This window comes from Rattus norvegicus, chromosome 1 (genome assembly GCF_036323735.1).
Source record: "Rattus norvegicus strain BN/NHsdMcwi chromosome 1, GRCr8, whole genome shotgun sequence".
NCBI lineage: Eukaryota > Metazoa > Chordata > Mammalia > Rodentia > Muridae > Rattus > Rattus norvegicus.
In genome coordinates, this window is record NC_086019.1 from 122,938,887 (window position 1) to 122,961,014 (window position 22,128).

At 39.0% G+C, this 22,128-nt stretch overlaps 1 long non-coding RNA gene across 1 annotated transcript; it reads left to right on the forward strand.

The window, feature by feature from the left end:
* Positions 1 to 7,422: 7,422 nt before the first annotated feature.
* Positions 7,423 to 13,707, forward strand: LOC134485124 (uncharacterized). The gene is made up of 2 exons (XR_010063018.1): positions 7,423 to 7,499; positions 13,435 to 13,707. It is a non-coding gene; the product is annotated as an uncharacterized LOC134485124 (long non-coding RNA).
* The last annotated feature ends 8,421 nt before the right edge of the window (positions 13,708 to 22,128 follow it).

Below are 22,128 nucleotides of genomic sequence, written 5' to 3' on the forward strand. Positions count from 1 at the left end.
AGCATTAAAGAGCAATAGTGATAAAAACTGTCTGGTATTGACACAGAGACAGGCAGGTAGATCAGTGGAATAGAATTGAAGACCCAGAAATGAACCCACACACCTATGGTCACTAGATCTTTGACAAAGGAGCTAAAACCATCCAATGGAAAAAAAGATAGCATTTTCAATAAATGGTGCTATTTCAACTAGAGGTCAGCATATAAAAGAATGCAAATTGATCCAAATAACCATATTACAAATGGAGTACTGAGCTAAACAATGATTTCTCAGCTGAGGAATATCAAATGGAGTGAGAAGAACCTAAAGAAATGCACAATATACTTAGTCATCAGAGAAATGCAAATAAAAACAACCCTAAGATTCCACCTCACACCAGTCAGAAGAGCTAAGATAAAAAATTCACATGAGAACAGATGTGGCAAGGATGTGAAGAAAGAGGAACACTCCTCCATTGTTGGTGGGATTGCAAATTGGTACAACCCCTCTGAAAATCAGTCATCCTGAGTGAGGTAACCCAATCACAGAAAAAGACACATGGTATGCACTCAATGATAAATGGATATTAGTCCCAAAGCTCAAATTACCCAGGATACAATCCACAGACCACATGAAGCTCAAGAAGGGTGACCAATGTTGAGAATGCTTACTCCTTCTTAAAAGGGGGAACAAAAATATTTATAGTATGGATATCGAGGCAAAGTTTGAAAGAGAGACTGAATAAATGGCCATTCAGATCCTGCTCCACCTGTGCACAATATTTATATAGCCACCAAGATTATATAAGATTGATGAAGCTAAGAAAGGCATGCTGGAAAGGAATGAAAGAGCTGAAGGGGCTTGCAACCACTTAAAAACAACAATGCCAACCAACCAGATCTCCCACTATCTAAAGACTATACATAGACTGACCCATGGTTCCAACTGCATATTTGGGAGAGGAAGGCCTTGTTGGGTACCAATGAAAACAGAAGCACTTGGTCCTGCAAGGATTGGACCCCCAGTTTAAGTGAATGTTGGGAAGTGGGTAGGGGGGTTGAATGAGGAGGGAACACCCTTATAGAAGAAGGGAAGGGGGATGCTATTGGGCTCTTGTGCCTGGGAAAGGGAATAACATTTCAAATGTAAAATAAAAAAATCCAATAAAAAAGACATATTCCTTATAAAAATGTGACTTTTATTTAAAAACATCTCTTTTATATGCTACTATGTACAAGGGCCAATTTTTTAATCATGAACACATATACACCAAAAAAAAAATGAAAATAGTGCCAGAAAAAGTATCAAATTTTCTAGGTAATGCCCGTAATATTTAGGGCAAAAAGAAACATATATGTGATAAGTCTATGTAAGTATAGGAAGAGACTATAGTTAAAATTTACATAAGCAGTGAGCATTAATGTTTACCTAAGTGTTTCACAATAAACAACTATGCTGTGAAAATATGTAAATATTCCTACCATATTAAGGGAAATGTTTCATCATGAGTACTAAAACCTCTTCTCATATTCAGTCAGAGATATTTGAAGTGAAGATTCAAAAATGTTTTAAAATGGTGTAGTAAATAACAGTTTTAATAACCAATGTCTAAGTCAATTGACAACAAATTTCAACCTGGAATGAGGATACTTGATAAAAATACTGAACTATTCATTTGAAAGTAGTATTAATAAATTAATTTAAAATACAAAAATTGCATCTATTGAAATTCTTATGAAGTTTAAACATTCTCATTAGAATTGAAAATTAGAAAAGATACATCTACTGGAAGAACAGCCCTGATATGCTCAAATGGTTTACATCCAGGTGAATTCCCTGCCCTGCCCTCAGGTACCTAGCAGATGCCTTAATCATTAGCTTCCTGAGCTGCTGCCAGGTACTCCAGGTATGCCAGGTGTGTAGCAAAAGGTTCCCTCACTATCCAAAATTTCTCATTGTTCTCCTCTGTTTCTGACTCTGTCTCTGTCTCTACCCCCCCCCTCTCTCTTCCTGGCATATACTTCATCTTTACTACCCTTTATATCCACCCTCCTTGATCAGCTCCTCTTTGTCTGCTTGTCTGCATGTGCACTTGTTTGCATCTACCCCTTGCTTATGTTCTCACTTCTCTACCCTCCCTAATAAATCCCTTTTATACCAGATCTGTTACATTACTTAATTTCACAGGGGTGCACCTTGGCTTTACTCACCAAAGGTAAGCCCTCACAACATTATATGTCATAACATATGTACTTCTGTTCAACAAAAAGTGTGTTCATTTAGTAAGTCCATTTTCATATATAAACACCTTTTTCTGAAGTCCATGTTGTGTTTCCCCCGAGAGGTACTATAAGACACAGCAAGCAGCATTTACCATGTAGAACCAGAGAGGTGTGATTGCTAAGTCCCTTGTGTTTATCGGTGCCACTTTGTTAGGCCCACAAAATTTTATACTATCAGATATTTCTGAGAAGGAAGTATGGTAAAGATGAGGTATGCAATCAATCTTAATACAGTGAGAAAAATATTTTTGAAAAACATGACATATGTTAATACGTAAGAAATACAGCCCGATTTCTTTTTTTTCTTTTTTTATCTTTATTAACTTGAGTATTTCTTATTTACATTTCTTTTTTTTAAATTTATTTAATACTTAATAATAATTCTTCGGTTTCCGGGCAAACATCCCCCTCCCCCCTCCCCTTCCTTATCGGTGTTCCCCTCCCAACCCTCCCCCCATTGCCGCCCTCCCCCCAACAGTCTAGTTCACTGGGGGTTCAGTCTTAGCAGGACCCAGGTACAGCCCGATTTCTTAAGTAGCAACGACAATGTCTTAAATAAAGGTATAGATTATCATGTGCCTCAGGATACAGTTTAAAATACTAAGGTGAATACAACTCTGTATTTTTATCTCATCAACTTTATTTCCAATTTGCACAGTGATGAAGAGCCTCGGCTCTAGGTATGACTTTTTAAATAAAGACACTTTGACTGGAATATATATTTCTAAGGAATGAAACTTACCAAGAATGCAAATGAGAGGTGTGCTTTTTTGATTTTTGTCAACTTAATAAATATATCTAGAAAGGAAACTTAATGTGTTTATAACATTGGCCTATAAACGAGTCTATAGAGTATTTTGATGAGTAGTTGGTGTGGAAGTGCCATACACACTGTAATCATCACTATTCCTGAACTGGTGGCACTGGATTGTACAAGATTTCATGATGATCAGGCTATGAAGAACAAGACAGTGGGCAACATCCATCACTGTTCTCTGCATCAGTTTCTGGTTTCAGGTCCTCCCTTCACTTATCAGTAGGATTAAATATTAGCTGAAAGATGAAATACATGATTTCCTCTCCAAGTTATTTTTGGTCATGGTATTTTATCAAGACAACAGGAATTCTGAGTCAAAGGGTCAAATAGGCTGTGTTAGAGAATAAATTGTTAATGAAAATATCATGGGTGAAATATTTTTATGTTAATTATTATTTTGCATTTACAGACTTAAATGACTCTCTGAGAGAGAGAGACATATTCTGAAAGAATCTGATCAACTCAATGTCTGTATTTCACATCAATGCATTTGTTGCTATTAATCACAATTGCAACTGTTCACCAAACTACCCATTGTAAAATAAGTTACAATTTATGAAACACGAATTAAAGGGGATTAGAGATATCTGCCCAAATTATAGGTAGTTCTCCTGAAGTGGAAGTGGCTCCCCCAAACCAGTTATTATATAAGGTTTCTGTAATATAAAGCAGGGTTCATGGACCCCCAAATTTTTCCAAGCTTCCTTTGCCTCAAACATCTCTACCAGGAATTCATGAGGGAATTTATCCTTGAGTCTGTCTTCTTTTACAGTTTGGTGTGGCAGGCATGCTTGAAAAATTGAAGCCTACTTTGTAAGTTAAGGAATGCCCTGAAAATTGTTGAGAGTTTAGAGAAAATTTTCAATATTCAGAAACATTAGAGGGTTAGAGAATTGGCAAGTTCATGCAGAAAATCTGCGCAGTGTGATGTAGTAAGAAACACGCCAGCTGCCAAGTTGTCTTTTCAGTATAAACTTATTTGTTTCAAGAACAATTGCAATAAGCATGTGAAGCCAATGTTCTCTACATAATCACCTCTCATTTACTGGGGAATTTGGGTAAAACACAGAATGAAATGAGGTATTAACTTATTTTTCCCTAAAGTTCATAGAATACATAGGAAAGAATATATACATTTATTTATGATAATGAACCCTTTTGTGATCCAAAATCCTGGGACATATAGGAAAAGTCTGTTAAGAATTTTTCCCCATTTTGTAGGCTACTATTTTGTCATATTGGCAGTTTCCTTTTAGAGAAATTTTGCTTTAGAGAAACTTTTCAGTTTCATGAGGTCTCATTTATGATTTGTTGTTCTTGGTGCCTGAGTCATTGGTGTTCTGTTCAGGAAGTTACCATTTTTACCAATGTATTCAACTGTGGAAAGTTATTCCACACTTTCTCTTCTGCTAGATTTAGTGTATCCTGTTATATGGGGAGGTGTTTGATCCTCTTAGAATGAGTTTTATTCAGGGTGATAAATAGGAATCTATTTGGATTCTTCTACATCGAGACATCAGTTAGAACAGAAACATTTGTTTAAGATTTCTTTTTCCATTGTCTAGTTTTGTCTCCTTTATCAAAATTAAAGTGACTGTTCCTATCTTGTTTTACTTCTAGGTCTTTGATTCAACCACTTTGAACAAACCCTCTGTTTCTATATGAACACCATACAGTTTTTATACCTATTGTTCTGAAGCACCGCTTGAAATTGGTGTGGTAGCACTTCCAGAAGATCTCTTATTGTGTTCTATAATATCAGCTATCATAGAATGTTTGCTTTTCTGTATGAAAATATGAAGTGAATGATTCTAGCTGATATCTCTAACAGTTGATATGGAGCTTAAAATGGTCATCAATTACAGTCAGGCATGATGTCTAATGACAGGATAAGAAGAACAGTCCACGTTCAAAACATCAGACCCATTACCTGCCCTGCCTATAAGAAAGGCAGGACAAATATGGAGCAGAGTCTGAGGGGATTGCCACGCAGTTACAGGCACAACTTGAGACTGATTCATGGGCAAGAATCAATTTCTGGCACTATCAATTTTAATTTGTTCTACTCACCTATAGGAACCTAGCATAACCATCCTCTGACAGGCTTCACTCAGCAGCTGAGAGTGAAACAGATTCAGAAGCACATAGATAAACATTAAATGGAACTCAGAGATTCTTTTGGAAGATTTGGGTAAGTATTGCGGGGTCTTACCTTCAAGTACTGGAAGATAACCCTGAACATTGGCAATACCCTATATAATATGTGGGCTTTATAGGATTTCAAATTCCCAAACCACCAAAAAAGTAGCATATTCCTTTTAAAGAGATATCTGTTGGTTTGCAATTTGTAGAAATATGTGACACTCTGTTATATACTAATTCCTTTTTTGCACATTGTGTATCATAATCCATAACTGGGAAACATGGTTAGCCTATGACATATAGTAGCTTCTATCATCTTATTATAGTATAACTTCGTATGAAATTCTATTATAATTGCTTGTGCTTGGATATGTTTTATGAAGCCTATATAGTAGTAGATTTCCCTTTGACATTTTGAATATTCTTTTTTTTTTGGTTCTTTTTTTCGGAGCTGGGGATCGAACCCAGGGATTGAATATTCTTTAATGTTTATTATCTTTCTCCATATTCCTTCATCTGTATGGACTCTTATTTGTTGTAACCATGTCTGGTGGTTTAAATAGATATGGCTCCCATAGACTCATGTGCTTGGATTTGTAGCCCACAGGCAGTGGAACTATTAGTATCTGTGGCCTTGTTGGAGGAAGTATATTACTATAGCATCAGGTTTTTAGGCTGTGCTCAAACTATGCCCATTGTGGCACACAGTTCCTTTCTTCTGCCTTCAGATTATGATGCAGAACTCTTAGCTCCTTGTCTAGCAAAATGTATGCCTGAATGTTGCCATAGTTGCCACCAGGATGATAATGAATTAAACTGTAAATGTTTCTCCCATTAAGTTTTTTCCCAATTAAACATTTTTTAAGTAATGCATTGATCATGGTGTCTCCTCACAGATATAAAACTCTAACTGGGCCACTATTAATCTATCATTATTTCCCCTTTCCCTTTATTCCACTGTATTTGTTTTCTTACCCCTGAAACCTTCCATTTCAATGGCCCACGAATACTTTTCTGACCTTTATCTGTATTTCAAATGAAATTAATATGTCTATAGTTTCAAAACTAATATCCCACAATGAAAGGAAATGGGAGACTCATAATTTATGAGGTTATACTGCATACTCTTTACAAAAATGAATATCATCACATAAAAGGTGTGCTGCTAATATACACTTGAAAGCATGTCCTTTTCATCAAATAATGTCAATCTCCTAGGGTCACAACCTCAAAAAAAACATATTCTCCATATCCAAGTATCTATTAATTTCTGATAGCTCTTTAGTTAAATAGGTGAGGGATTAAACAAAATATTAAGAGAATATAATGCTCAGGAAATGTATAGTCCTTCTGGAAAAGATTTTGTTGAAGATTTGTTAAAAATCATAATAAACTATGAAATCTTAAAAGAGCTAGAGAATACTGAGGTAAAAATGCCCAGTGCTGATGTACTAGGATTTCAAGAAATGGGGATTCAGAGACAGCAGAGGTCTTGTTGGACACCTAGCCTAGATTTATTGTTTAATTATAGGCAGATGAAAAACACTATCTCAGAAAAGAAAAAGCAGGTGAATGGCACTCAAAGAATGATACCCAAAGCCTCTTCTGGTGTTCAAAGACATACACATATATTTGAAAGACCCCCCTCCACATAACTAGTCTGAAGAAACTCTGGCCATCTTGAGCGTCTTGAGTAAATTATTGAAGTCTAGAAAGCAAATGCTCCTTTGGACACCTAATTAACATGTCTAATTTAAATTAAACATCACTTCTTTTTAAAATTTGTTTATTTTAATGTATTTATTTTATTTATTTACATTTCAAATGTTATCCCCTTCCAGCTTTCCCCACTTCAAGCTCTCTATTCCATAACCTTCACCCCTGCTCATGGGGGGTTGCTCACCTACCCACCTGCCCACTCTTCCTCACTGCCCTAGCATTCCTTTACACTGGAACATTGAGCCTTCACAGGACCAAGGACATTACCTCACATTTATGCCATATAAGGCCATCCTATGCTACATTTGCAGCTGGAAGCCTGGGTCCCACTATGTGTCCTCTTTGGTTGGTGGTTTAGTCACTGGGAGCTTGGGGTTGGGGGGAGTCTGGTTGGTTGATATTTTTATTCTTCCTATGGGGTTTTAAAACTCTTCAGCCCCTTCAGTCCTTCCTCTAACTCCTTCATTTGTATCCCTGTGCTCAGTCTGATGGTTGACTGCAGGCATCCAAATCTGTATTCGTCACGACTAGTGGAGCCTCTCAGGAGACAGCTATATCAGGTACCTGTAAGCAAATGCTTCTTGGCATCAGCAATATTATCTGGGCTTGGGGGATGCATATGGGATGTATCTCCAGGTGGGTCAGCCTTTAAATTACCTTTCCTTCAGTTTCTGCCCCATTTTTGCCCCTGCATTTGCTTTAGACAGGAGCAACAGGGTTAACTTTTCTGAGATAAGTGGGTGGCCCTATTCATCACCCAGGGACTGTGTGTAACCTCTGGATATGGGCTCTACAGGTTCTCTCTCCCTTTGTTGGGTATTCCAGCTAATGTCATTCCCTCTGTGTCCGGAGTGCCTCTTGCTTTCCTAGCACCTGGGACATTCTGGTGGCTATTCCCAGTTTCCCATTGCCCATTGCCACACACCTCTGTTCAATTTCCTGACCCTCTGCACTACTCCCCTGTCTCTTCCCACACCTGATCCTCTCCCTTTTCTCCTCCCTCTCCTCTCTTCCTCCCAACTCCATTGTACCCTCCACCTCCTGTGATCATTTTGTTCTTCCTTATAAGTAGGACTAAAACATTCACACTTTCTTGAACTTGAAATATTCTTCTTCTTGAACATCATATGGTCTGTCATTTGTATCTTGGGTATTCTGAGCTTTTTGCTTAATAATCACTCATAGTGAGTACATACCACGTGTGTTCTTTGTGATTGGTTTGTGAACCTCAGGTAATATTTTCTAGTTCCACCCATTTGCCAAATTTCATGAACTCACTGTTTTTAATAACTGAGTAGTATTCCATTGTGTAATTGTACCACATTGCCTGTATCTATTCCTCTGTTGAGGGACAGCTGTGTTGTTTTCAACTTCTAGGTTTTATAAGTATGACTGCTATGGACATGTGTCTTTGTTGTATTTTAGACCATCTTTTGTCTATATATGTTCAGGAATGGAAAAGCTTGGTTACCAATCCTATATTCAACAGAGGGCTAATATCCAATATATAAAAAGACTCAAGATGAAACACTCCAGAAAACCAAATAACTCTATTAAAACTGGGGTACAAAGCTAAGCAAATATTTCTTAATTGAGGAATCTCGAATAGCAGAGAAGCACATAAAGAAATGTTCTGTAGGATGATGTCATTATGCAGGTGAATGCAGGTACAAGATAGAACATCTGTGATTGGATGAAAAGAAAGGATGGGTTGGAGAAAAGTTTTAGAGGAGGAGGACACTGGAGGAAAGTGAAAGGGGGAAGCAGCTGAGAGAACATGGAGGCAGATGTCACGATTCTTCTCTGCACATCTACAGGTTGTTATGAATATTCTTAAGGTATGGATGTGTACAGAGTTCTGTGTACTAGATGAACCAATTTTATCTTATGTATATGGGCAATTATATCTTGTCAATTGGATCAGAAAAAAAGGGTCAAATAGGAAATCCATGGCTCTAAGTTTGTTAGAGTGCTTACCACATAATATATTAAGATAGTTAACAGACATCAGTCCCAATTACCGTATACAGATAGATGGTTTTCAAAATGTCAAAAATCCACAAAATAATAACATTTAAAGTTTTTATCTTTTGTCGAGACACATCTGATCCTAATAGTCCCCTGTGGTGGATTTAATGAAGAAATTGAGCATTTCTACCTCCAGGTGAGGTAATACCTTGTGATTCTGCAGTCACAGGGCAGAAACTTGCTATTTCACCTACAGATTAATACTGTCCACAAAGGTAGACCTCATGCAGAGTAGTCAACTTATAATGTTTGCTGAGTCAAAATTATCAGCCCTTCAATGTTTCTGCATTTCAAGTGTCTGTCAGTTGAGTTTGGGCCACAAGGCAGAAGACATGTGGTCACAGGTTTCTAACAGAGAACTGTGTTAATGGGGACTTGTCTCTACAACCCATCAATTCTGGAAGCTGTATTAAGCTTCCTATGTTTATAAATAATTGGTCATTCCCAGATTTCTGATGGGGTTGAAGACTGATTATAGTCTCATAGTCTATCCGGCTGTTCAACTTTGAAAATATTTCATTAGATAGTTATCAGATTGTTTGCAAGCTAGCCAGGATGTAACTTAGATTTTATACATTTCTTAAGCTGTAACAGATAACTAAATGTTCTGTTTAACTGATAAATTTTTGGAGTGGGATTTAGGTAAATTTTATGCTTTTAAATAACAATGATAATAGTTGTGCTCAGCTTATATTTGAGAGAAAAGGTCTTTTTTTTCTTTTTTTAACTTACATAGACAGTGTAAAATGTAGGATGATGTCATTATGCAGGTGAATGCAGGTACAAGATAGACCAAGGCCTGTCATTGGTTGAGAAGGAAGAATGGGTGGGAGAAAAGTTTTAGAGGAGGAGTCTGGAGGAGAGAGAAAGAGGAGCAGCTGAGAGAACATGAAGACAGATGAAAAGATTCCTGTCTCCACATTTACAGGTTGTTATGAATATTTTTAAGGGATGGATGTTTATAGGTTTTTGTGTATCTAGATGAGTTAACTGTATCTTATCAAGATGGGCAGTTATATCTTATCAATTGGATCAGAAGTTATTTTGTTGGGTGTTCTTCCATGTGGTGATTTAATTTAGTTCAAGAACGTGTGTGTTGGCTGGAACACTGGGCCACCACAGAATCGGGATGTGTATGTTAGACATGGTGGCAACCTGCCTTGCAAAGTACATAGGTAGAGAGATTGTTGCTAGGCTTAGAGAGTAGCCATCGGCAATATTATATGGGTTGGAGCTAAGTGGGTGAGATGCTTTGCTGACTTGAATGATAATATCTGGCAGATTTCATGTGGCACTATGATGCTGGCTCTAGTACGGGATAAAATAAATAATTATTTTACCGCAACAATGTTCAATATCCTTAGTGATCATGGAAATGCAAATCAAAATGACTGTGAGATTCCACCTAACATGAGGTAGAATGGCTAAAGTCAAAAATTTAGATGATAGCAGGTGCTGGTGAGGATGTGGAGAAAGAGGAACACTGCTGGTGGGATTGCAAGTTGTTACAACCACTCTGAAAATCTGGTATTTCCTCAGAAAGTTGCACATAGTGCTAAATATCTCATCTTGATATGTGTTTTCCATTTAATCTTTATAGTCTGCCATTTTCCTGTATGGTATGTCTGTCTCCTCCCTATGCAGAGGCACATATTCTCTGGGACAAATACCCCTTCCATTTTCCTTCATTCCCTTCCCCTTCTCCCACATCCTTTATCTCCTGTCTTTGTCTGATATTCCTCTGTCCCTTTGTATCTCTATGGCAAATAAATCTCCTTTGAACTGAAAACTTGGTCTTATAAGTCCTCAACCATATGACCAATTACTAGCACAGCTAAACTTAGCGAAAATGATGAGAATATGCATGATTAGATTTACCCAAATAAATAACTCTTACATTTATTTATAGAAATATGAAAAGCATCATGCTCATTTTTATATCACTTTCCACAGATTAATTACAACACTTGTTCAGAGTCCTAGAAGATGTTATTTTAGTGCTTTTTGAGAAAGAAAGATGTGTCCACCTGCCATTGCTCATTCATGAGTCATAGATGTCTCCCGTATCAATCACTATTTAATGAAATGCTTTAAAGGCTTGTATACAGGCCAATCTTATGGAAGCATTTTTAAAATTGAGGTTCATTCCTCTGAAATGACTTTAGCTTGTGTAAAGTTGATACAAGAGTATCCAGCAAACAGATGAATACCACCAATGTTACAGAATCTCGTGTCCTTAAAAGATTATTTTTCCCCACTGAGTTAATGATATTTATAAAAAAGGTGTATCTTTAGTGGTGATGTGGTTGGGAAAGACCACAGATTTGGAAGTTTGAAAGCCTTATATTTAAAGAGACATAAGCATTCTAACATTGACAATAAACAGAAACAAACATAGATAGACACCCATTTTTCTATTAAGCAGCAATGAAGAAGTCCACTAGAGGCAGATACAATCCCATCATACTCTTTGTGAAACATGAGATTCTTGTGTCATTTGTTAATAAGTGCCTCTAACTAAAAAAAAAGTATTGATTTTCATGCCTTTCTTTTTTTACTTTTCTTTTTTGCTACACACAAGGAGATGGGAGAAAAGATAGAGCAGCTTTCTTGGAGAATACACCAAAGTTAAGCAGACATATGATTTTCTTCCCAGGTTTCCATTTCTTTCCCTGATTGGTTTTTTCTTTATTCACTTATATGTACATACTTGGAGCTATTAGAGCCAAGTATGAATGTGTGGATTCCAATTCATGAATAATTTTTACAGTCAGACTCCTTGCTGTGGTTTATCTTTTGGCTGTTTTTCAGCTTTAGAGAAGAGATTGTGTGGCACTATATACAGAAGAATTACTTCAGATCACGCAATAGACAGAAATTTCATTCCCAATGCAGATATGATGGTCTGCTCCCACTTTTCTTCTGAATGATCATCCTGCTGCTTCCTATACAGTGCATTCTCTTTTCCCTTTGATACCAATGCTCAGGATTTGAGATCACTAATGATTTTATGAGAGAACTATGATTTATCTATATTTGGAAGAAATTGCTCCATTCTTCTTGTCCAGTCTGAGAAGGAAGATCCACTTATTCTGATATTATATGACTCTTCTATGTGCCTCATATTTTGAAGAATTGCAGGGGCCAGAACAACTGAAACCTGCAACACCCATTCAAACTTTACTAAATGAAAACATTGTTATCGTACAGCTTCTTTCTGCTAATCTTCACTTACTAATTTTCTTCAGTTTATTTCATTGTTTACACCAATTTCTTCCATGCACTTATTCCATATGTTTTCAAATATTTTTGTTTGATTGTTTCTGGGTATCATGCATTCTACTATAGTGAATAGTTTATATTCAGATTAATTTTATTCACTTTTTACACTTCTCAATAGGAATTTTAAAATATTTCCATGAATTTGCCTTTACAATGCTATAAAAAATCTGTGTCCTCAAGAAATCTTTTGGATCTGACTCATATGACTTCTATCCCAAGACTCTGGGGTCCTCTATTTACTTTATAATTTTTATATTTTTCTTATCATGCTAACATATAGTGGAACACGTTTTGGTTTTCTTTTCTTTTCTTTTCCATTTTTGACTTAACAAGGAGGAAGGTGGGGGCATCAATTTGATTTCTGCCATTTTTGGCATTATTTTGTTTAAATGTGTTCTGAGATATCAAAGGTTTATCATCATCATCCTTTTAGATTATGGTTCAATGACGTAATTTTCTTATTTAATTTTTGTTCTCTCAATGCTCCAATATGCATAACCTTGTTCTGTTTCTGTTTCTAATTCATAGCCTTTTTATGGGTTGTCTCTTTACACACACACACACACACACACACACACACACACACACACACACACACATCATAATATCATGTGAGCTTTTCACATTTCTGTGATTTTTAATCTGTCATACAGATAAGGATAGAATAAAGACCCCTTGAAATGTGTATGTGTATTGGTTAATTGCGGTTATCTGGATGAAAAGTGAGCTTATTCTCTTGGAGCACAGAAGACTTAGCATTAGAGACCACTAATATCAATTCTTAATAAGAAGGGCCCTCTAAGGCTTGTATCCTCTTAACTAGCCTTTGGTCACAGTTTTTAGATAGGGACTTTGTGTCTTTCTTTTCTCCCTGTTGTATTAGTCCTGATCAGATACTTTCTTCTGTCCCTTCCTTTCACTTCTCCTAAAAATGTCTTCTAGGTACACAAAGTCACCTTCTCATGGATGGTTTCTTTGTTCACTGAAGTTTCACTAACTGTACTCACATTTAAATATGTGGACAACTATATCAACTTACATAAGATGGAATACAAAAATATATGAGAAAAAGAATATAGATGGTGTAAGAATTGGTGGCTATGAGGATCCCTTGTAATAACTTCTTCTGGACATGACATTATTGTTGCACAAATGAACTCACGATGTCATTTGTTTCTTATGCAGAACTTGCACAGAATTATAAATACCAGCATTGAGGAGAAGCCCATAAAACGCCCTCTTAAAGAAGATGGAAAGATCTCCCATCCTCATGGCTAGGTAGAATTCACATAATGAAACTATCTTACCAACAGCAAACCACAGATTCATTGCAACCTGCATCAAAATACCAATGTAATTTTTACACACTTTGAAAGAACAATCCTTGCCTTGATGTGGAAAAACAAAATCCCAGAATAGGCAAAAGCAAATATGAACAATAAAAGAACTTATTGTGAAGAATGTTGTTTCTCTACTTTCTTTCTCAGCTCATTTATCATTGTTATAAACGAAGGCTACTGATTTGTTTGAGTTAATTTTATATTTGACCACTTTGCTGATGCTGTTTATCAAATGTAGAAGTTCGCTGGTAGAAATTTTGGTATTCTTTTTGTTTACTATCATATCATAATGATATCTTTGGCTTCTTCCTTTCCAATTTGTATTCCTTTGACCCAGGATACAATCTACAGAACTCAAGTTAACAGGATGAAGATCCCAATTGAGGGTGCTTCAATTCTACTTGGGACAGAGAAGAAAGCAACCACAAGGGCAGATGGAGGAAGAGAAATGGATGAGAAAATGGACAGGGAGGGGCAAAGGGGAACATGATCATGTATTGGGAAGGGGGAGAATAGGAGGAAGACCCTGAAGGCTAGCATATTGAATGGAAACAGGCAACCTTAGGAGGTAGAAGGTAGTGGTGGTGGGACCCTTTAAAATATACCAGGGATTTGGAAGGGGAGAGACACTCAGGACTCAAATGGAGCAATATTAGAAAAAATGCCCAACAGTGGAGAGAGGTAACTTTAAGAATCCATCTCTAGTAGAAGTCTGGGCATCAAGTGGAGGGATGGAGTTATCATCCCACAGACAAAAACTCTGAGCCATAGTTGTTCCTGTCTATATTAATTGCAGGGACAAAATTGGAGAAGAGACTGAGGACCAGTGACTGGCACAAATTGAGATCCATTCCTAGGGGGACCTCCAAGGCCTGAAACTATTACTGATGCTATGGTGTGCTTACAGACCAGAGCCTAGCATATGTATTCTCTGAGAGGCTCAACAAGCATCTGACAGAGACAGATGCAGATACTTATAGCCAAACAATGGACTAAAAATCAGGGACCTCTGTGGTTGAATTAGGGAATAGCTAGAAGTCGTTGTGGAAGGGTGACCTCATAGGAAGACCAGCAGTCTCGATTAATCTGGACCCCTCATATCTCTCAGATATTGGCCAACCACCCAGACATCATGTACTTGCTGGTATGAGGCCCCAAAACATATACATCAGAGGACTGCCTGGTCTGACCTCAGTGGGAGAAGACATGTCAAACACAGGAGAGACTTGGGCTCCCAGGCCCCAGGGAGTAGGGAGGTCTGCTGTTGTGGGGTAGGGTATGGGATCATCCTCTCAGAACTGGGGGAAGAAGAATGGATTGAGAAACTCAGAAGGTGGACCAGAAGGGGGATAAAGACTGGACTTAAAAAAAAAAGGATTTAAGATAATACAAAACAAACGACAATAAAAATAACAACAAACAAGCAAAAAAATTAAGAAAAAAATCTCAACAGAGGAATCTCAGATGGTTGAGAATCTCCTTAAGAAATGCTCAACATCTTTTGCCACCAGGAAAATGCAAATCAAAATGACTGTGCAATTAAACCTCACACTAATCATTATGGCTAAGATAAAAACTCCGGTGACATCAAATGCTGTCAAGGTTGTGGAGAACTCTGTGTCTTCTGAGACTGAAAACTTGTACAACCACTCTGGAAATTAATCTGTTGGTTTCTGAAAAAATTGAAATAGTTCTACCGAAAGGTCAATCTATAAGGCTTCTGGGCATATATCCAAACTATGCTCCAGCATACTACATGAGCACATGTGATCCTATGTTCATAGCAGTTTCATTTGTAATAGTGAGAAACTGGAAACAGCCATCAATTGGTTTAAGAAATATTTCAAGCAAATAATTTACACAGATAATGTGATTCAATTACATAATGGAATACTCTACAGCTATTAAAATTAATAATGTTGCTGTAAAACTATGAAAAATGCTGTCTTTTACCTCAAACTTGTTCTGGCACCTCAGTGCCACAACATATCTGGTAGAAATCTTCATCTCAGTCAGCAAAGCCTCTCATCCACTTTGCTCTATCCTATATTACGGTAGCTTCTCCCTGAGCCTGACAACAATCTATCTACCCATCTAGTTCGCAAGTCAGGTTGCCACCATGCTAGAAACATGCATCCTGATCCCTTGGTGGCCTAGAGTTTCCAGCCACCACAAACTCTCTTAAACTTAAATCACCACGGGAAAGAACACACAACACAATAACCTCTGATTCAATTGATAAGATATAACTGACCACCTAGTCACACAAAGCCCTGTACACATGCTTTAAGAATATTCATAACAACCTGTAAATGTGCAGAGAAGAATCTTAACAACAGCCTCCATGTTCTCTCTGCTGCTTTCTCTCACTTGCTCTACTCTCCTCCTCTCTCTAAAATTTTCTCCTGCCCATCCTTCCTTCTTGTCCAATGACAGGACCCTTTCTATCTTGTACCTGCCTTCACCTGTGTAACATCATTCTACAATTCATTCTTTCTGTCTAATAAAAAGAAAACTTTTATCTAATATAAAGTGAGCATTTTGTAATTAAAAACATAAAATATATCTAACACCCAGCCCAACATATTATCAGTTAAACAGAATATTTAGTTATCCATTCCAGCTTAATAAGATCTTAAAATCTATGTTATATCCTGGCTATCTTGCATACTATCTGTTAACTATCTAATAAAAAATATATTTTCAGAGATAAACAGCCTGATAGGCTATGAGACTATAATCAGTCTTCAACCATGTCAGAAATCTGAGAATGACCAATTATCTATAAACATGTGAAACCTGAGAACTGAGAAGTTGTAGAGACAAATATCCACTAGCACAGTCCTCTGTTAGCAACATGTAAGCATATGTCTTCAGCTTCTGACCCAAAATCAATTGAGAGACTCTTGGAATGCAGAAGCTTTGAAGGACTGATAATTCTGGATTTATAGAGATTATCAGTCAACAACTATTCTGTAGGGAGCCGTATTGGATTTGGGCCTGGCCGCTTTGTGACTGCATAGCTCAAGATGGCTACGTGACTCTGGGCTGTATGGCCACAGATGCTCACCCCTAGGTGGCTGCTGTAAGATTATGAGATTGTTGGACAAAAGCCTCACCTAGGAAGACCCCGGGAGCAATCACAGGATGTTTCAGCCTGAGCAAAACACCGGATGTCCCTGAGCAGATTTCTGAGAAGGGTTCGACCTTTTCAAAGAACATGTCCCCAGAAGACAGTTGCCTCTTTGCTTATGGAGCATATCTTGCAGTTTAGTGATTCACCCTATATCCTTGGTCACTTCCCAATTCTCCCCCTCCCTAAGCTTCAGTTCCCGCTTCTATTCCTGCCTCAGAGCTTTATTTTGTCTTTTTTTTTTTCGGAGCTGAGGATCGAACCCAGGGCATTGCGCTTGCTAGGCAAGTGCTCTACCACTGAGCTAAATCCCCAACCCCACCTCAGAGCTTTAAATGCTGTACATTTCTCTCAATAAATGAGACCTTGACAACAGAACTTTGCTTGGTCTCCTTCTTCTCTTCACCCCCATTGACCCACAGGTAGAAAGCCTCTTCTGAATAATTGGACCCGCTGGACGGGTCAAGTGGTGCCTGAACAGGGACCCCCGAAGCATGGCTAACTACAGGACGATGGAGTAAAGGAGATCCGCGAAGAGACGGAGGACTCTTCAGACCGCATTGCTCCTGTGTCACTGGAGAGGGAGGTAAGACAGGGCCCCAAATAATTGTCATCCGATTTTCATGGGGGAGGTATTGTCTAAGGAAGCTTGTTTCATAGGAGAAATCAAGTGCTCACTCAGGGAGAGAGGATTAAGAGTTAAGAAAAAGAATTTAATCAAGTTCTTTTGTTTTATTGATGAAACGTGTCCCTGGTTAATTTTAAGCGAATTTTTTTTGTCTTTGTGTCAGAAACGTGTCCTTAGTTTATTATTGAAGGACCAGAAATTAATTCCTATAGTTGGAATAAGGTTGGAAAATATTTAAATGTCTTATTTTAAGAAAAAGGATCCTAGGAGTTTCCGATTCAGGAGGTAGCATCTGTGTCTTTGTGTCTTTGTGTTTTGTGCCCGATAAACTCTGGGTCTGTATTTGCTACTCTGGGTCTGTATTTGCTCGCAAGTTCTGGAGTTCTGGTTTTGCAGTTGCTCCTGTCTCAGGCTGAGAGGGAGGATCGTGTCTCAGGAGACAAGCGAATGTGAGCGATAGATGTGCCGGGGTGGGGGGGAGGCTCACTGATTGCGCTGCCCTGGGAGATGTCCCAGGAGGTAAGAAGGGACCCCAAGGACGCCTGGGAGATTCCGGTCTGGGTGCCAGTGAGGATTCAGTGATTCTCATGGATTGGAGAAAAGACCTGCCTTTCTGGTCGTCTGTATTTCCAGAGTGGTCCTTTTCTGTGTGTCTTAGGTCTTTGTTTTATGTTACTTATGACTTTGACAATGGGAAGATTCTGGTTGGGAAGGAGGAGTGATGTGGAATCTGCTCCCGTTCATCTGTCTTTGCTGAGCTCACGGAAGCCCCCATCTGAATCAGCCCAGTTTTGTGGCAATCTTGTGGCGGCCACTTGTTTTTTTGTTTTTGTGCACACTTGTGTGTGTGTGTGTGTGTGTGTGTGTGTGTGTGTGTGTGTGTGTGTTTGTCTGTTAATCTTTTGATTGTCTTTCTGTGTGACTGAATGCTTTTCCCCTCTTCGGAGGACCTCTACTTTCTGGACTCTCTTCTTGTTTTCTCACCATCCCACTTGGGATGCTTGTTAGTTGCTATTACAGGAAATCTATAATGCTCACTTGAGTGTGCTTTAGAAACAAGAATTTCAGGTTTGCCCTGGGTTCCATTGGGATAGGTGTGGGGATAGGCTTGATTTCTGCTGCAAATGATGTAACATTGCATATGTTAGTATTCCTAACACTTCTTGGGACTGTGCCTTAGGGATCACAACCTGTATAAGTTTAGAAGTTCTAAAAGGCAGTCATGACCTTGGTGTATAGCTTCAGATAGTGTCCAGATTGGAATCGTGATGCTAAAGACTTAGTAAGACACAAGAGAGTTGAGAATTACTTAGGGCTATCCTAAGGCAGAGTCTAGCTAGGTGCTTCAAGGGCAGCTACAAGGGCATCTGCTGTTGCCCTGCAACACAAGGCTTATGGAGAATTCAGAATTGCCATTGACTTAGATATAGAAAGAGTAAAAAAAAAGACTTTTTAGCTGACCTCCAAGAATCCCTAACCCCCCTCTCAGAGATAGTCCTTCAGAATAAAAGAAGATTAATTAGGAGGGAGAGCTAAACCTTCAGAGAGGCAGACAAGCCTGGGAAACCAGAAGAGAGTGCTCCCTGCACACACATCTCCGACGCCAGAGGAAAAAGCCAAAGACCATCTGGAACCCTGGTGCACTGAAGCTCCCGGAAGGGGCGGCACAGGTCTTCCTGGTTGCTGCCGCTGCAGAGAGCCCCTGGGCAGCACCCCACGAGCGAACCTGAGCCTCGGGACCACAGGTAAGACCAAATTTCTGCTGCAAGAAAGCTGCCTGGTGAGCTTGGGACACACGGAAGCAGAATTTCTCTAGGACCGGGCACGTTCTGTGTTTACCGGAAGTCCCACACCCGCGGATCCCGGCCCGCAGCAGCTCTCTGCTCCCAGACCCGGTGAGAGAGAGACCCAACCGCCTGGTCAGGTGGGCACTCCTGAGGCTGCAGAGCGGAAGAGACCACCAACACTGCTCACCCCTGCCCACATCCCTGGCCCAAGAGGAAACTGTATAAGGCCTCTGGGCTCCCGTGGGGGAGGGCCCAGGAGCGGCAGGACACCTGCCTGAGACACCGCCGGAACCTGAAAGAAACAGACCGGATAAACAGTTCTCTGCACCCAAATCCCATGGGAGGGAGAGCTAAACCTTCAGAGAGGCAGACAAGCCTGGGAAACCAGAAGAGACTGCTCCCTGCACACACATCTCGGACGCCAGAGGAAAAAGCCAAAGACCATCTGGAACCCTGGTGCACTGAAGCTCCCGGAAGGGGCGGCACAGGTCTTCCTGGTTGCTGCCGCTGCAGAGAGCCCCTGGGCAGCACCCCACGAGCGAACTTGAGCCTCGGGACCACAGGTAAGACCAACTTTTCTGCTGCAAGAAAGCTGCCTGGTGAACTCAAGACACAGGCCCACAGGAACAGCTGAAGACCTGTAGAGAGGAAAAACTACACGCCCGAAAGCCGAACACTCTGTCCCCATAACTGACTGAAAGAGAGGAAAACAGGTCTACAGCACTCCTGACACACAGGCTTATAGGACAGTCTAGCCACTGTCAGAAATAGCAGAACAAAGTAACACTAGAGAAAATCTGATGGCGAGAGGCAAGCGCAGGAACCCAAGCAACAGAAACCAAGACTACATGCCATCATCGGAGCCCAATTCTCCCACCAAAACAAACATGGAATATCCAAACACACCAGAAAAGCAAGATCTAGTTTCAAAATCATATTTGATCATGATGCTGGAGGACTTCAAGAAAGACATGAACACACTTAGGGAAACACACGAAAACATTAATAAACAAGTAGAAGCCTACAGAGAGGAATCGCAAAAATCCCTGAAAGAATTCCAGGAAAACACAATCAAACAGTTGAAGGAATTAAAAATGGAAATAGAAGCAATCAAGAAAGAACACATGGAAACAACCCTGGATATAGAAAACCAAAAGAAGAGACAAGGAGCTGTAGATACAAGCTTCAGCAACAGAATACAAGAGATGGAAGAGAGAATCTCAGGAGCAGAAGATTCCATAGAAATCATTGACTCAACTGTCAAAGATAATGTAAAGCGGAAAAAGCTACTGGTCCAAAACATACAGGAAATCCAGGACTCAATGAGAAGATCAAACCTAAGGATAATAGGTATAGAAGAGAGTGAAGACTCCCAGCTCAAAGGACCAGTACATATCTTCAACAAAATCATAGAAGAAAACTTCCCTAACCTAAAAAAAGAGATACCCATAGACATACAAGAAGCCTACAGAACTCCAAATAGATTGGACCAGAAAAGAAACACCTCCCGTCACATAATTGTTAAAACACCAAACGCACAAAATAAAGAAAGAATATTAAAAGCAGTAAGGGAAAAAGGTCAAGTAACATATAAAGGGAGACAATTCAGAATCACACCAGACTTCTCGCCAGAAACTATGAAGGCCAGAAGATCCTGGACTGATGTCATACAGACCCTAAGAGAACACAAATGCCAGCCCAGGATACTGTATCCAGCAAAACTCTCAATTAACATTGATGAAGAAACCAAGATATTCCATGACAAAACCAAATTTACACAATATCGTTCTACAAATCCAGCACTACAAAGTATAATAAATGGTAAAGCCCAACATAAGGAGGCAAGCTATACCCTAGACGAAGCAAGAAACTAATTGTCTTGGCAACAAAACAAAGAGAATGAAAGCACACAAACATAACCTCACATCCAAATATGAATATAAAGGGAAACAATAATCACTATTTCTTAATATCTCTCAATATCAATGGCCTCAACTCCCCAATAAAAAGACATAGATTAACAAACTGGATACGCAACGAGGACCCTGCATTCTGATGCCTACAGGAAACACACCTCAGAGACAAAGACAGACACTACCTCAGAGTGAAAGGCTGGAAAACAACTTTCCAAGCAAATGGTCAGAAGAAGCAAGCTGGAGTAGCCATTCTAATATCAAATAAAATCAATTTCCAACTAAAAGTCATCAAAAAAGATAAGGAAGGACACTTCATATTCATCAAAGGAAAAATCCACCAAGACGAACTCTCAATCCTAAATATCTATGCCCCAAATACAAGGGCACCTACATACGTAAAAGAAACCTTACTAAAGCTCAAAACACACATTGCACCTCACACAATAATAGTGGGAGATTTCAACACCCCACTCTCATCAATGGACAGATCATGGAAACTGAAATTAAACAGAGATGTGGACAGACTAAGAGAAGTCATGAGCCAAATGGACTTAACGGATATTTATAGAACATTCTATCCTAAAGCAAAAGGATATACCTTCTTCTCAGCTCCTCATGGTACTTTCTCCAAAATTGACCATATAATTGGTCAAAAAACGGGCCTCAACAGGTACAGAAAGATAGAAATAATCCCATGCGTGCTATCGGACAACCACGGCCTAAAACTGGTCTTCAATAACCATAAGGTAAGAATGCCCACATATACATGGAAATTGAACAATGCTCTACTCAATGATAACCTGGTCAAGGAAGAAATAAAGAAAGAAATTAAAAATTTTTTTAGAATTTAATGAAAATGAAGATACAACATACTCAAACTTATGGGACACAATGAAAGCTGTGCTAAGAGGAAAACTCATAGCGCTGAGTGCCTGCAGAAAGAAACAGGAAAGAGCATATGTCAGCAGCTTGACAGCACACCTAAAAGCTCTAGAACAAAAAGAAGCAAATACACCCAGGAGGAGTAGAAGGCAGGAAATAATCAAACTCAGAGCTGAAATCAACCAAGTAGAAA